General features: G+C 42.4%; 2 protein-coding genes across 2 annotated transcripts in view; one reads left to right on the forward strand and one right to left on the reverse strand.

The window, feature by feature from the left end:
- The window catches only part of IDUA (alpha-L-iduronidase), a 179,132-nt gene that overhangs the window by 100,705 nt on the left and 64,688 nt on the right, over positions 1-13,739 (reverse strand). The window lies entirely within an intron of this gene.
- Positions 1-13,739, forward strand: part of LOC137548018 (sulfate anion transporter 1-like) — a 50,853-nt gene that overhangs the window by 11,537 nt on the left and 25,577 nt on the right. Inside the window, exon 2 of the mRNA XM_068271130.1 lies at positions 7,519-7,671. The gene's annotated coding sequence lies outside the window, so the exon portion shown is untranslated. The remainder of the gene's footprint in view (positions 1-7,518; positions 7,672-13,739) is intronic.

The following is a 13,739-nucleotide window of genomic DNA, read 5'->3' on the forward strand; positions in this document are numbered from 1 at the left end:
TTTATACATGTTAATTAGATCCCCTCTAAGGCATCTTTTCTCTAGACTAAATAAACCCAGTTTATCTAACCTTTCTTGGTAAGTGAGACCTTTCCACGTATCAATTTTGTTGCTCTAAAACTGCAATATCTTTTCTGTAATGTGGTGCCCAGAACTGAATTCCATATTTCTCATGTGGCCTTACTAGAGAGTTAAACAGGGGCAATATTATGCTAGCATCTCCAGCTTTTATTTCCCTTTTAATGCATCCCAAAATTTTATTAGCTTTAGCTGCAGTAGCTTGGCATTCAATACGTTTAACTTGTTGTCGATGAGTACTCCTAAGTCCTTCTCCAAGTTTGATGTCCCCAACTGTATGCCCTTTATTTTGTATGGTGCTAGACCATTGGTATGACCAAAATGCATGATTTCAGATTTTTCAACATTGAATTTCATCTGCCATTTATGTGCCCACATAGCCATCCTATCCAGATCCTGTTGCAATAGGTCACTATCTTCCTGAGAGTTGATTCTGAACAATTTTGTATCATCTGCAAAAATAGCAACATTGCTTATTACTGCATCTACTAGGTCATTAATAAATAAATTAATTGAAGAGCACTGGACCCAGTACAGACTTCTGTGGGACACCACTGCTAACAGCCACCCATTTTGAGTATGATCCATTGACCACAACTCTTTGTTTTCTGTCCATTAGCTAGTTCCATTTCCATGCACTCAGACTCTTCCCCAGTCCTTGCATCCTCAACTTTTGCACCAGACTTTTGTGGTGAACAGTGTCGAAGGCCTTTGCAAAGTCCAAGTATATTACATCTGCAGCATTCCCAATATCCCCATTAGAGTTCACTACCTCATAAAAGCTGAGCATGTTAGTCAAACAGGACCTGTCTTAAGTAAACCCATGCTGATTATGACAAATAAGATTATTTTCTACTATTAACCACCCTGGCGTTCTGATTAAATCGCCAGGGTGGCTGCGGGAGGGTTTTTTTTAAATAAAAAAAAAACTATTTCATGCAGCCAACTGAAAGTTGGCTGCATGAAAGCCCACTAGAGGGCGCTCCGGAGGCGATCTTCCGATCGCCTCCGGCGGCAAGAAATAACACGGAAGGCCGCAATGAGCGGCCCCCCGTGTTTCGCTTCCCTCGTCGCCATGGCGACGAGCGGAGTGACGTCATGGACGTCAGCCGACGTCCTGACGTCAGCCGCCTCCGATCCAGCCCTTAGCGCTGGCCGGAACTGTTTGTTCCGGCTACGCTGGGCTCGGGCGGCTGGGGGGACCCTCTTTCGCCGCTGCACGCGGCGGATCGCCGCGCTGCAGCGGCGATCAGGCAGCACACGCGGCTGGCAAAGTGCCGGCTGCGTGTGCTGCTTTTTATTTGGTGGAAATCGGCCCAGCAGGGCCTGAGCGGCAGCCTCTGGCGGTGTTGGACGAGCTGAGCTCGTCCAGACCGCTCAGCAGGTTAAGTCATGTATAGTATCTCTTAGTAACCCCTCAAATAGTTTGCATACAACTGATGTTAAGCTTACTGGTCTATAATTTCCTGGATCTGATTTTTTGCCCTTCTTAAATAAATGGGAAAACGTGGGCTGTACGCCAATCTACTGGGACTCTGCCAGTTGAAAGAGAGTCACAAAATATAAAATAAAGGGGTTTATCTATAACAACTTCATTCCCTTAGGACCTGATGATGCATGCCATCTGGGCAAGGTGCCTTGTCCATTTTTAATTTATTTAGTCTTGCCTTCACTTCTTCCTACGTTATGTATTTAATATTACAATTGGAAGATTGAGACACTTCTGCAATCTGATTGAGACACCTGGTCTGCCAAACCCCTTGTAGCCGTCCTGTCCCGCGCTGGTCCTCCACGATCCTCCATTCTCCCGCCGCCACTGCCAGCTAGTTTAGTTACAGTCGATGTGGCAACTGCACCTGTGCACACCGAGCCACACGTATCTTTCTTCGCGTTCCCACCCGCAATAGCATCCTGCACTAATAGCAGGCCACTATTGCAGGCGGTAACGTGACGAAAGATACATGTGGCTCAGGGTGCACAGGTGAAGTTGCCGTTAATTTACAAGTCGACGGTAACAAACTAGCTGGCGGCAGGAGAACGGAGTATCGTGGAGGACCAGTACGGGACAAGAAAGTTGCAAGGAGCTGGCAGAAGCCCACTTTGGTTTTTTTAGTATTCAGTTCCGGTTTAATGTGAGCCTGAACTGAGTAAATTATTTAAAATTAACACATGATGTACCTGCAAATGAATATTGCATACTTACCTCGCCGTCAGTTCCTCTCAGAAGCTCACCATTTTCTTCAACCATTTCTTACAGTTCTTGTCAGACTTGTCTCTCAGGAAGCTGAAAGCCTTAGGGCTTGTTCCCACTATGGGTTTAATTCACTAAACCGTAACTCATATCAGAATCAGAATCACTTTTATTTCGCCAAGCACGACTGGGCCGTGCCCGGAATTGGACTTGGCACATGAATACAGGGCCTATACATAGAAACATCTGAGACATCAAAACATAGGACATAATAGACATCAATACAGCACATATATCTACACATATATATATATATATATATATATATATATATATATATATATATATATGTATATATATATACATAAACCACAATTCTCCATAGCTAGGTTGGTTACGGGCAGAAAGTCTACGGGGGGAGAGCATGAGCAGAGTTTATGGAGCTCAGCGAGTTTACTGCTGAGGGGAAGAAGCTGTTTTTGTGTCTCATGGTCTTTGTGGAGATGGACCTATACCTCAGATACCTTCCCCCCAAGGGGAGCGGATTGAAAAACTGGTGGCCAGGGTGTGAGGGGTCCTTGGCAATCTTCATTGCTCTGGAGCGTAGTCTGGCATTGTAGAGGGACTCCAGGGCAGGGAGTGTGTGCCCGATTATCCTTTCCGCTGACCTGATGACCCTCTGTAGTTTGCGCCTGTCATTTTCAGTGGAGCCAGCATACCATATCACGGCCACGCAAGCGTTTTTGCGTGCGTTTTCATGCGCAATCGTGAAAATGGAAAATGCGATTGCACTCGAAGATATGAATAAACACTGTTTATAGAATCAAGCCCTATGAGCGCTTTGAGTTTTTTAAAAGCGCTGGCGATTTTAAACAGCGCGTAAAAAAACGCTTGAGCAATGATTTTACAAGTGAGTGTTCACACATGAGCGATGAGGTTTCTTTCCAATCCTGCACCATTTCCTGAGCATTTGCTCTTCAATGCAAGGTACAGGAAATTGCTAAGCGCTCACAAAAGCTATCTGTGATTGCGCTGGCGATTTATAATGTGAACTAGGCCTGAGGGCCCTTTTTCACTATATCAGTTGCTGTCAGTTATAACTGAAAGGACAACTGATGTGCAAGATAATTTCCATGTTTCCTTATGACTCAAGCAATATTACTGGTTAATGGAGTGCTAACCCAGAAGCTGTTACGAGGTCATAAGCATTTTTAAAATAAAGGATGGAGAATTCCATCTATCACAGTGGGCAAACACTGACAGACACTGTGGACAAACACAGTGCACAGACACAGTGGACAAACACAGTGGACAGACACTGGAGAAAGAGATTGATAAGCAGACTACGCGGGAGGAAGATATGACGTTTGTATGTTTATTTTGACTTTTATTTTTCAGTTCAAGTTTGCTTCAAGCTGACATAGGAAACACAAACAAATGAAAAGATGACTGCAATAATCAAACATGACTACTACCAAATTCAGCCTTTCAGTTATAATTGTAGCTGTAACTAGTGGTAATTGTATAGTTGTAATTGTAGTTATAATTGTAAGCCTTTACTGGAGAGCGAAAAATCATAAAGGGCAACCTACAGATGATGTCACATCAGAATCAACTTTATTCGCCAAGTGCCACATATGGAATTATTTGTGGTATACATGGCAATTAGCATAGTGCAAATAACAGGAAGACATGGGGCTTGATTCACAAAGCGGTGCTAACAGTTAACACCCTGGTGAAAAGCCCTTTATCATGCCTAAACTCAGTTTAGGCATGATAAGTTTAGGTGTGATAAGTTTAGGTGTGATATGTTTAGGCATGATAAGTTTAGGTGTGATAAGTTTAGGCATGATAAGTTTAAGCGCCAACTGCGTTAGCACCGCAGTGCACAGCTGATCAAAAGTTTTACGCTAGCAAAGTCTGATGCACTTCGTATAAAGTTTAATGGTGCTGCTTTGCGTGCGGGACTTTGCAAGCGATCTAAACTTATCTAAACTTAGCATGCCTAAACTTATCACACCTAAACTTATCATGCCTAAACGTATCACACCTAAACTGGCTTTTCACCAGAGTGGTGCAATGGTTATCATGCCTAAAGTCTCTAACTGGGTTAGCACCGCTTTGTGAATCGAGCCCCTGACAACATCACAAGACATAACAACATGGGCTCGATTCACAAAGCGGTGCTAACCCAGTTAGAGACTTTAGGCGTGATAACCATTGCACCACGCTGGGGAAAAGCCAGTTTAGGTGTGATAAGTTTAGGCGTGATAAGTTTAGGTGTGATAAGTTTAGGCATGATAAGTTTAGATAAGTTTAGATCGCGCGCAAAGTCCCGCACGCAAAGCAGCGCCATTAAATTCTATGCGAAGTGCAGCAGACTTTGCTAGCGCAAAACTTTTGATCAGCTGTGCACTGCGGTGCTAACCCAGTTGGTGCTTAAACTTATCATGCCTAAACTTATCACGCCTAAACTTATCATGCCTAAACTTATCACACCTAAACTTATCACACCTAAACTTATCATGCCTAAACTGAGTTTAGGCATGATAAAGGGTTTTTCACCAGCGTGCTAACTGTTAGCACCGCTTTGTGAATCAGGCCCCATATGGGGCTCGATTCACAAAGCGGTGCTAACCCAGTTAGAGACTTTAGGCGTGATAACCATTGCACCATGCTGGTGAAAAGCCAGTTTAGGCGTGATAAGTTTAGGGGCTCGATTCACCAAGCGGTGCAAAGTGTTAGCACCGTGGTGAAAAGGCCCTTATCACGCCTAAACTCAGTTTAGGCATGATAAGAAGGGCTTCGCGCGAAGTTACCGCGCGTTCGCGCGTAAGTGCGCGCGCAGCACCCGACGCTTCGCGCGAAGCTCCCATTAAACCCTATGGGACTTTGCGCGCGCTCTCACGCGCGTACGCGCGAACGCGCGTTCGCGCGGTAACTTCGCGCGAAGAGCAGGAAAAAGCGGTGATAACTCAGTGGTGAAAAGGTCATCACGCCTAAAGTCCTTTAGGCGTGATAACTGAGTTATCACCGCTTAGTAAATCGAGGCCCAGGTGTGATAAGTTTAGGCATGCTAAGTTTAGATAAGTGTAGATAGCGTGCAAAGTCCTGCACGCGAAGCAGCGCCATTAAATTCTATGCAAAGTGCACCAGACTTTGCTAGCGCAAAACTTTTGATCAGCTGTGCACTGCGGTGTTAACGCAGTTGGTGCTTAAACTTATCATGCCTAAACTTATCACACCTAAACTTATCATGCCTAAACTTATCACACCTAAACTTATCATGCCTAAACTGAGTTTAGGCGTGATAAAGGGCTTTTCACCAGCGTGCTAACTGTTAGCACCGCTTTGTGAATCAGGCCCATGGAATAGTGCGACAGGGGAAAGTCAACCATGCGGACATGCATGCATAAGCTGTGACAACGGAGAAGATGGAGGAGACTGGGAGGTGACGGGTAGAGGGTTTGAGTTCAGGAAGAACCTTGTACCAGAGTACTGCGGGTAACGCTAATTATGTAACTCACGGTACTTGCAGGAAGAAGTTAGGGTAATATTGCCGTGTGCTTTGTGTGCACTGCAGTATTCCGACGTTTACAGAATCAAACCCAAAGTCCCTAACAGAGACAGTGATATAGCAGTGTCCAGGTTTTCTGCCAGTCAGTAGTTTAGTCCAGGTGTAGTAAATGAGTAACAAGCTCCTGTTTTGTGCTGCTTATTACTTGTGCAGGAAGATGGGAAGTTTCCAGGCAGAACAGTACAGATTGCAGACTTGGGGCTCGATTCACAAAGCGGTGCTAACCCATTTAGAGACTTTAGGCATGATAACCATTGCACCATGCTGGTGAAAAGCCAGTTTAGGTGTGATAAGTTTAGGCATGATAAGTTTAGGTGTGATAAGTTTAGGCATGATAAGTTTAGATAAGTTTAGATCGCTTGAAAAGTCCCGCACGCAAAGCAGCGCCATTAAACTTTATACGAAGTGCACCAGACTTTGATAGCATAAAACTTTTGATCAGCTGTGCACTGCGATGCTAACCCAGTTGGCGCTTAAACTTATCATGCCTAAACTTATCACACCTAAACTTATCATGCCTAAACTTATCACACCTAAACTTATCACACCTAAACTTATCATGCCTAAACTGAGTTTAGGCATGATAAAGGGCTTTTCACCAGCGTGCTAACTGTTAGCACCGCTTTGTGAATCAGGCCCTTGATGTGTAATTTCAGCTTTAGATAGCTTTGGAAATCCAAGCTGACCACAAAATGAAACAGAAAGATTTAATTTAATATTTAATATATTTGAAAATTACAAAAAAAGTTTTGTGGAGCCCCCATGTATGTTTGTAGCAGGCAGTGAACAACATGTTTACTGGCATTTGTGCTAAGTGCCAACTAAACAACCTGCATTATGCACATAGTAGAACTCGTGTTATACAAACAACATATACATTGCTCATATAACATACATTACTGGCTGGCTGATGCTGGCAGAGTCATCCAATTACACACTTTACACCAACAATGTAGACGTTGCCTGTATAATGTGAGTTACACTATGTGCAAAAACTGCTGGTACTAGGTTTACCTGGCATGACAGAAATATGGGAGCTGGCAATAATGATACTTTTCTTTTTGTGCATTGTTCCCTAGTTACCATGCTCATCCAATAGCTGATGATAGACCAGAAACAAGCATACAGGTAGGAACTTCCTCTACTAGCTGCATGTCAATGTGTGCCACGAAAAGTACATTTCCCGGCGTTTCACATTTGAAATGAGAGCAGAGTGTGACAGAAAAAAGAAATGGCACACATTCCTGAAATTTCGCAGTCTTAAGCCTGGTACACACTTTCAATCATGATTGGTCAATCACTGACCAATTTTACCACCTCCATGTAGTATTAGGGTCAACAGATATTGAATACCATAAAAGGATTGTGTAGTAAACCCTCATACTACATGGAGGTAGTAAAAATGGTCGTTGATTGGCCAATCATCATTGAAAGTGTTTACCAGGCTTTAGTTGGACATGCCAAAGTTATAGCTCTGGGAAGAACAGCTGGGGTAAGCCCTGAATAAGCATAGCAGGTACCTAATCAAAATGTTCACCAAGCTGCACGTCAAGCTCAAACGAACTGTGCTCTGACTAACTGCGCTCCATCACATCCCTAAACACTCGTGTTTTTATTTCCTAAATTCATGCTAACAAAAAACAATATCGTGCCTCTCTTCTAATGTTTACAGGTAACCTTTTCTCAAAGCGTTCTCTGTCTTCATGGAGTCCAACCCACAAATGAGTTCATATTAAAGCTACTTTTCAATGTGGTGATACATTTGAAGAAAGAACAATCCTTTGAAGAAAGAACAGACCCTTCTGTGGGCAGACAGCATTTTTTGGTAAGATCTTATAATACATGTTGTTGATGATAGCCAGAAATGCTGTAACAAACTAAAGCCAATAAATGTAATACTTTCTAAGCTCTTTATAAGATTAATTGAATATACCCAAAGAAAATTATGGCTACTTTCACACTGTAAAAACAGGAACTCAACAAAGGAGAAAAGTGGCATTGCATAACGCGTGCGGTTTCACGCACTATAACTCTCTGGCTGTATTTATGCTATGATAATATATTATATATAAGTACAAGTATGAAGGAGGCACTCAACAGGTGATGATTAAACTTGCGTTTAATGTAGTAGCTTAACATGACATGTTTCAGGATTTCCCCTTTCTTCAGGTGTACACCTGAGGAAAGGGGAAACCCTGAAACATGTCGTGTTAAGCTACTACATTAAACGCAAGTTTAATCATCACCTGTTGAGTGCCTCCTTCATACTTGTACTTGGAATCGTTGTGTGGAAGTGGTGATCCACAGAGGGATTGAGCACCGGTGGACCAGGCTGTTAGCCCTGGGAGAGAGGTTGCTTTGGGACTCTTTTACCTTTGGATAATATATTATATATTCATGCGTTATACCATATGATATTGTTTTATAAATAGTGCCACATACACTGCCCATAGACGGATATGCTTTTCCTGACAATTTATTCAGGACCGTTGTGATATTTACTTGGACAGAGTGGCGCAAGTATTCATTTGTTGCTATGAGATTTGTTGCTATGTGATGTACCATATACTCTATCCATTAACAATTTCTTTCCTCCTGGTACTATATTCAGGACCGTTGTGATATGTACCTGGAGAGTATGGTGCAGATATTTACTGTTACTATGTAATAATACTATGCAACAGTGCCACATACACTGTCCATAGACGCTCACTTTTTCCTGATAATTTGTTCAGGACCGTTGTGATATTAGTGGATTCGTGGATTTTGTATGGAAGGTCCAGTGGCCGTGCCTTGTTTTTAGTTGATTTTATTTGTTTCTTGTCCCTTTGTAACAATAAAGATTATATATGGTATGCTTTTTGGGCTACTGCAGTGGTCGTTTCACATATCTATCTGATTTATACACACGTATGGGGAGTCGGTTTCTCTTGTTTTGCTAATCTATTGTACACGAGTGTTGATTCGCTTCCCCATGTGGGAACCCTGTAATGATCAGATAGCAAGGTATCAAGCATGGGCGTAACAATAGGGACTGCAGCCCCTGCTCCTGCGGGCCAGGGGGCCCGCTCAGGGCCGTTTTGGGGGGCTGGAGGGGACGCAGCATGAGGGGAAAGCCATGGCTACACTCGGTGGGGAGGGGGAACGGTCCCCCTCTCCCTCACCTAGGGCTCTCCCTCTGCGCTACCCCTCTAGCTTAAATTAGTGTCTGGGCAGCGGGCAGATACATACCTTCCTTGCGTTCCACCGAAACCGCCATCTAATTACCCTGTACAGCGCTGCGATCTAAGGCAGCGCTGTACTGGGGACAGCCGTGTGACATGGCTGTCCCCTCTGTTGCTGCAGAAGTGAACCGCTGTCATAGACTGAAGCCTATGACAGCAGATCACGCCGATTGGCTGCTGGGGGGAGGGAGGGGAAAATATAAAATTACTAAAAAAAAAAGTTAAAATTATTACGAAAATAAACTAATAAATATTAAAAAAAAAAACGAACACCTGGGGTGCAATCAGATCCCACCACCAGAGAGCTCAGTTGGTGGGGAGAAAAGGGGGGGGGGGGAGAGAATCACTTGTGTGCTGAGTTGTTCAGCCCTGCAGCGAGCCCTTAAAGCTGCAGTGGCCATTTTCGTGAAAAATGGCCTGGTCTTTAGGGGGATAAAGCCTGTGTTCCTGATGTGATTAACATCTTTGAAAGAGAGAAATAAATCTCAACCTGAATCTACAGATTTGTTAACGACCAACGCCTGGTGCACACCTTCATGTTTGATTTGCCAATCACTCACCAATTGTATCACCAGTATGTAGTATGAGAGTTTATCTATGCAATCTGCTCATAGCATTCAAAGTCTGTAGGCCCTCATACTACATACAGTGGGATGCAAAAGTTTGGGCAATCTTGTTAATTATCATGATTTTCCTGTATAAATCATTGGTTGTTACGATAAAAAATGTCAGTTAAATATATCATGTAGGAGAGACACACAGAGATATTTGAGAAGTGAAATGAAGTTTGTTGGATTTACAGAAAGTGTGCAATAATTGTTTAAACAAATTTAGACAGGTGCATAAATTTGGGCACCACACAAATGAAATCAATATTTAGAAGATCCTTCTTTTGCAGAAATGACAGCCTCTAAATGCTTCCTGTAGGTTACAATGAGAGTCTGGATTCTGGTTGAGGGTATTTTGGACCATTCCTCTTTACAAAACATCTCTAGTTCATTCAGGTTTGATGGCTTCCGAACATGGACAGCTCTTTTTAACTCACACCACAGATTTTCAATTTTTTTTTGGCTATAAAGCCATTTCTAAAGGTTTGGGACTCCAGCAAACCACAGTGAGTGCCATTATCCACAAATGGCAAAAACATGGAACAGTGATGAACCTTCCCAGGAGTGGCCGGCCGACCAAAATTACCCCAAGAGAGCAGAGAAAACTCATCCGAGAGGCCACAGAAGACCCCAGGACAACATCTAAAGAACTGCAGGCCTCACTTGCATCAATTAAGGTCAGTGTTCACGACTCCACCATAAGAAAGAGACTGGGCAAAAATGGCCTGCATGGCAGATATCCAAGGCGCAAACCACTTTTAAGCAAAAAGAACATTAAGGCTCGTCTCAATGTTGCTAAAAAAATTTCAATGATTGCCAAGACTTTTGGGAAAATACCTTGTGGACCGACGAGACAAAAGTTGAACTTTTTGAAAGGTGCGTGTCCCGTTACATCTGGCGTAGACGTAACACAGCATTTCAGCAAAAGAACATCATACCAACAGTAAAATATGGTGGTGGTAGTGTGATGGTCTGGGGTTGTTTTTCTGCTTCAGGACCTGGAAGGCTTGCTGTGATAGATGGAACCATGAATTCTACTGTCTACCAAAAAGTCCTGAAGGAGAATGTCCGGCCATCTGTTCGTCAACTCAAACTGAAGCGATCTTGGGTGCTGCAGCAGGACAATGACCCAAAACACACCAGCAAATCCACCTCTGAATGGCTGAAGAAAAACAAAATGAAGACTTTGGAGTGGCCTAGTCAAAGTCCTGACCTGAATCCTATTGAAATGTTGTGGCATGACCTTAAAAAGGCGGTTAATGCTAGAAAACTCTCAAATAAAGCTGAATTACAACAATTCTGCAAAGATGAGTGGGCCAAAATTCCTCCAGAGCGCTGTAAAAGACTCGTTGCAAGTTATCGCAAACGCTTGATTGCAGTTATTGCTGCTAAGGGTGGCCCAACCAGTTATTAGGTTCTGGGGGCAATTTCTTTTTCACACAGGGCTATGTAGGTTTTTGAGTTATTTTTCTCACTAAATAATAAAAAGGATCATTTAAAACTGAATTTTGTGTTCAATTATGTTATCTTTGACTAATAGTTAATGGTTTTTGATGAGCAGAAACATTTTAGTGTGACAAACATGCAAAAGAATAAGAAATCAGGAAGGGGGCAAATAGTTTTTCACACCCCTGTATTTATGTTCCCTAATATTGTCTCTACCAGTTTGCAGAACTTCATTCTCTTGATAAATTAAACTGCTGTGTGGTGGTAAATGTTGTCTTCCCTTCTCTAACATACAGTAACCCAAACATAAACGATTTCTTCAAATGTCCATTACACACTTTAATCATCTAAAAGCAAAGACTGAAAAGATAAACCAAGACATTCCAGACTGTGACTGTTCCAAACCAGACAGAAGGACCCATAGCTGAGCCTCAAACTTGTCTAGGGTATGCAGATACTGCAGTCTTCAGTATTACCATGATTCAGCAAACTCCATTGACTTAACTCTCTTTACCTTTATGGACCATTATGCTGTATATGCTAAATAGGGACAAACAACCGCATTCTGAGCTGTGTGTATTGCAAAAGTGCCATAGCAAACTCAACGCAAGACAATGTTTATTACTATTACCTAGCAGTTACCAAGGACTATTAAAGTGACTTGCTTCTTGTTTTATCCTTTTAGTGTCTCCTTTTGCCTAGTGAAACAGTAATAGATGGCACTATCATCAGAAAATTTAAAAATGGAACGTGAAAGTGATACATTAGTGAGAATCTTTACTATAAAGATACAAAAACACACTTTCAGATCACACACCGATTGTCTTGTCATTAAGTATTTGCATGATCGAGCAAACAAGAGAAGCATCGCCTGTATCCAGGGATAAGGAAGAACATTTTCTCTGCTGCCCTTTCTCTGTTAACTACATAACTACTAGACAATCTGATATAATTTGTCCAGCAACTAGCAACGTTGTCAATTAGCTTCAGTAAAACTTCAGGTGACTTTATACCAGTTTTCTATTAGTTTTTTAAGCCCTGTGTTGTGGTATTCTCTCCTACCGCAGCTTGCCACAATGGCCATAACAGGCAGTGGAACATGACATACTGCCTGCGAAGCGATGGAAGTGCTCTAAGTAATGCAGAAGTTTCAGTGCGTTACCGTGTGACTTCCGTGGTAATCGGATAATAAGTGCACCGGAAGCCTTATGTTAATTTTTTTTTCTTGGGTTGCACCAGGGTGCGACTTGTTGGCTCCGATGCATTGCGATTATTCGACATTGCACTGTACCAAGTGTAAAAGGACCATAATGCTGTTTTTAATGTTTTAGAGCTGGGATGAAATTTTGACTTTCATACCACTTTCATGGAAGATACTGGCACTATACAAATCAATAATAATACATTTAAACTTTTGCTAAAACAAACAACTAAAATGTGATAAACATATCAAAGCTGCACAATTTACAGATAGATAAACATTTCCAAATCTGACAGGAAGCCTAAACTACAGGGAGTGCAGAATTATTAGGCAAGTTGTATTTTTGAGGAATAATTTTATTATTAAACAACAGCCAAGTTCTCAATGAACCCAAAAAAACTCATTAATATCAAAGCTGAATATTTTTGAAAGTAGTTTTTAGTTTTAGCTATTTTAGGGGGATATCTGTGTGTGCAGGTGACTATTACTGTGCATAATTATTAGGCAACTTAACAAAAAACAAATATATACCCATTTCAATTATTTATTTTTACCAGTCAAACCAATATAACATCTCAACATTCACAAATATACATTTCTGACATTCAAAAACAAAACAAAAACAAATCAGTGACCAATATAGCCACCTTTCTTTGCAAGGACACTCAAAAGCCTGCCATCCATGGATTCTGTCAGTGTTTTGATCTGTTCACCATCAACATTGCGTGCAGCAGCAACCACAGCCTTCCAGACACTGTTCAGAGAGGTGTACTGTTTTCCCTCCTTGTAAATCTCACATTTTATGATGGACCACAGGTTCTCAATGGGGTTCAGATTAGGTGAACAAGGTCCATGTCATTAGTTTTTCTTCTTTTATACCCTTTCTTGCCAGCCACGCTGTGGAGTACTTGGATGCGTGTGATGGAGCACTGTCCTGCATGAAAATCATGTTTTTCTTGAAGGATGCAGACTTCTTCCTGTACCACTGCTTGAAGAAGGTGTCTTCCAGAAACTGGCAGTAAGACTGGAAGTTGAGCTTGACTCCATCCTCAACCCGAAAACAAGCTCATCTTTGATGATACCAGCCCAAACCAGTACTCCACCTCCACCTTGCTGGCGTCTGAGTCGGACTGGAGCTCTCTGCCCTTTACCAATCCAGCCACGGGCCCATCCATCTGGCCCATCAAGACTCACTCTCATTTCATCTGTCCATAAAACCTTAGAAAAATCAGTCTTGAGATATTTCTTGGCCCAGTCTTCACGTTTCAGCTTGTGTGTCTTGTTCAGTGGTGGTCGTCTTTCAGCCTTTCTTACCTTGGCCATGTCTCTGAGTATTGCACACCTTGTGCTTTTGGGCACTCCAGTGATGTTGCAGCTCTTAAATATGGCCAAACTGGTGGCAAGTGGCATCTTG

This window comes from Hyperolius riggenbachi, chromosome 1 (assembly GCF_040937935.1).
Source record: "Hyperolius riggenbachi isolate aHypRig1 chromosome 1, aHypRig1.pri, whole genome shotgun sequence".
NCBI classification, from domain to species: domain Eukaryota; kingdom Metazoa; phylum Chordata; class Amphibia; order Anura; family Hyperoliidae; genus Hyperolius; species Hyperolius riggenbachi.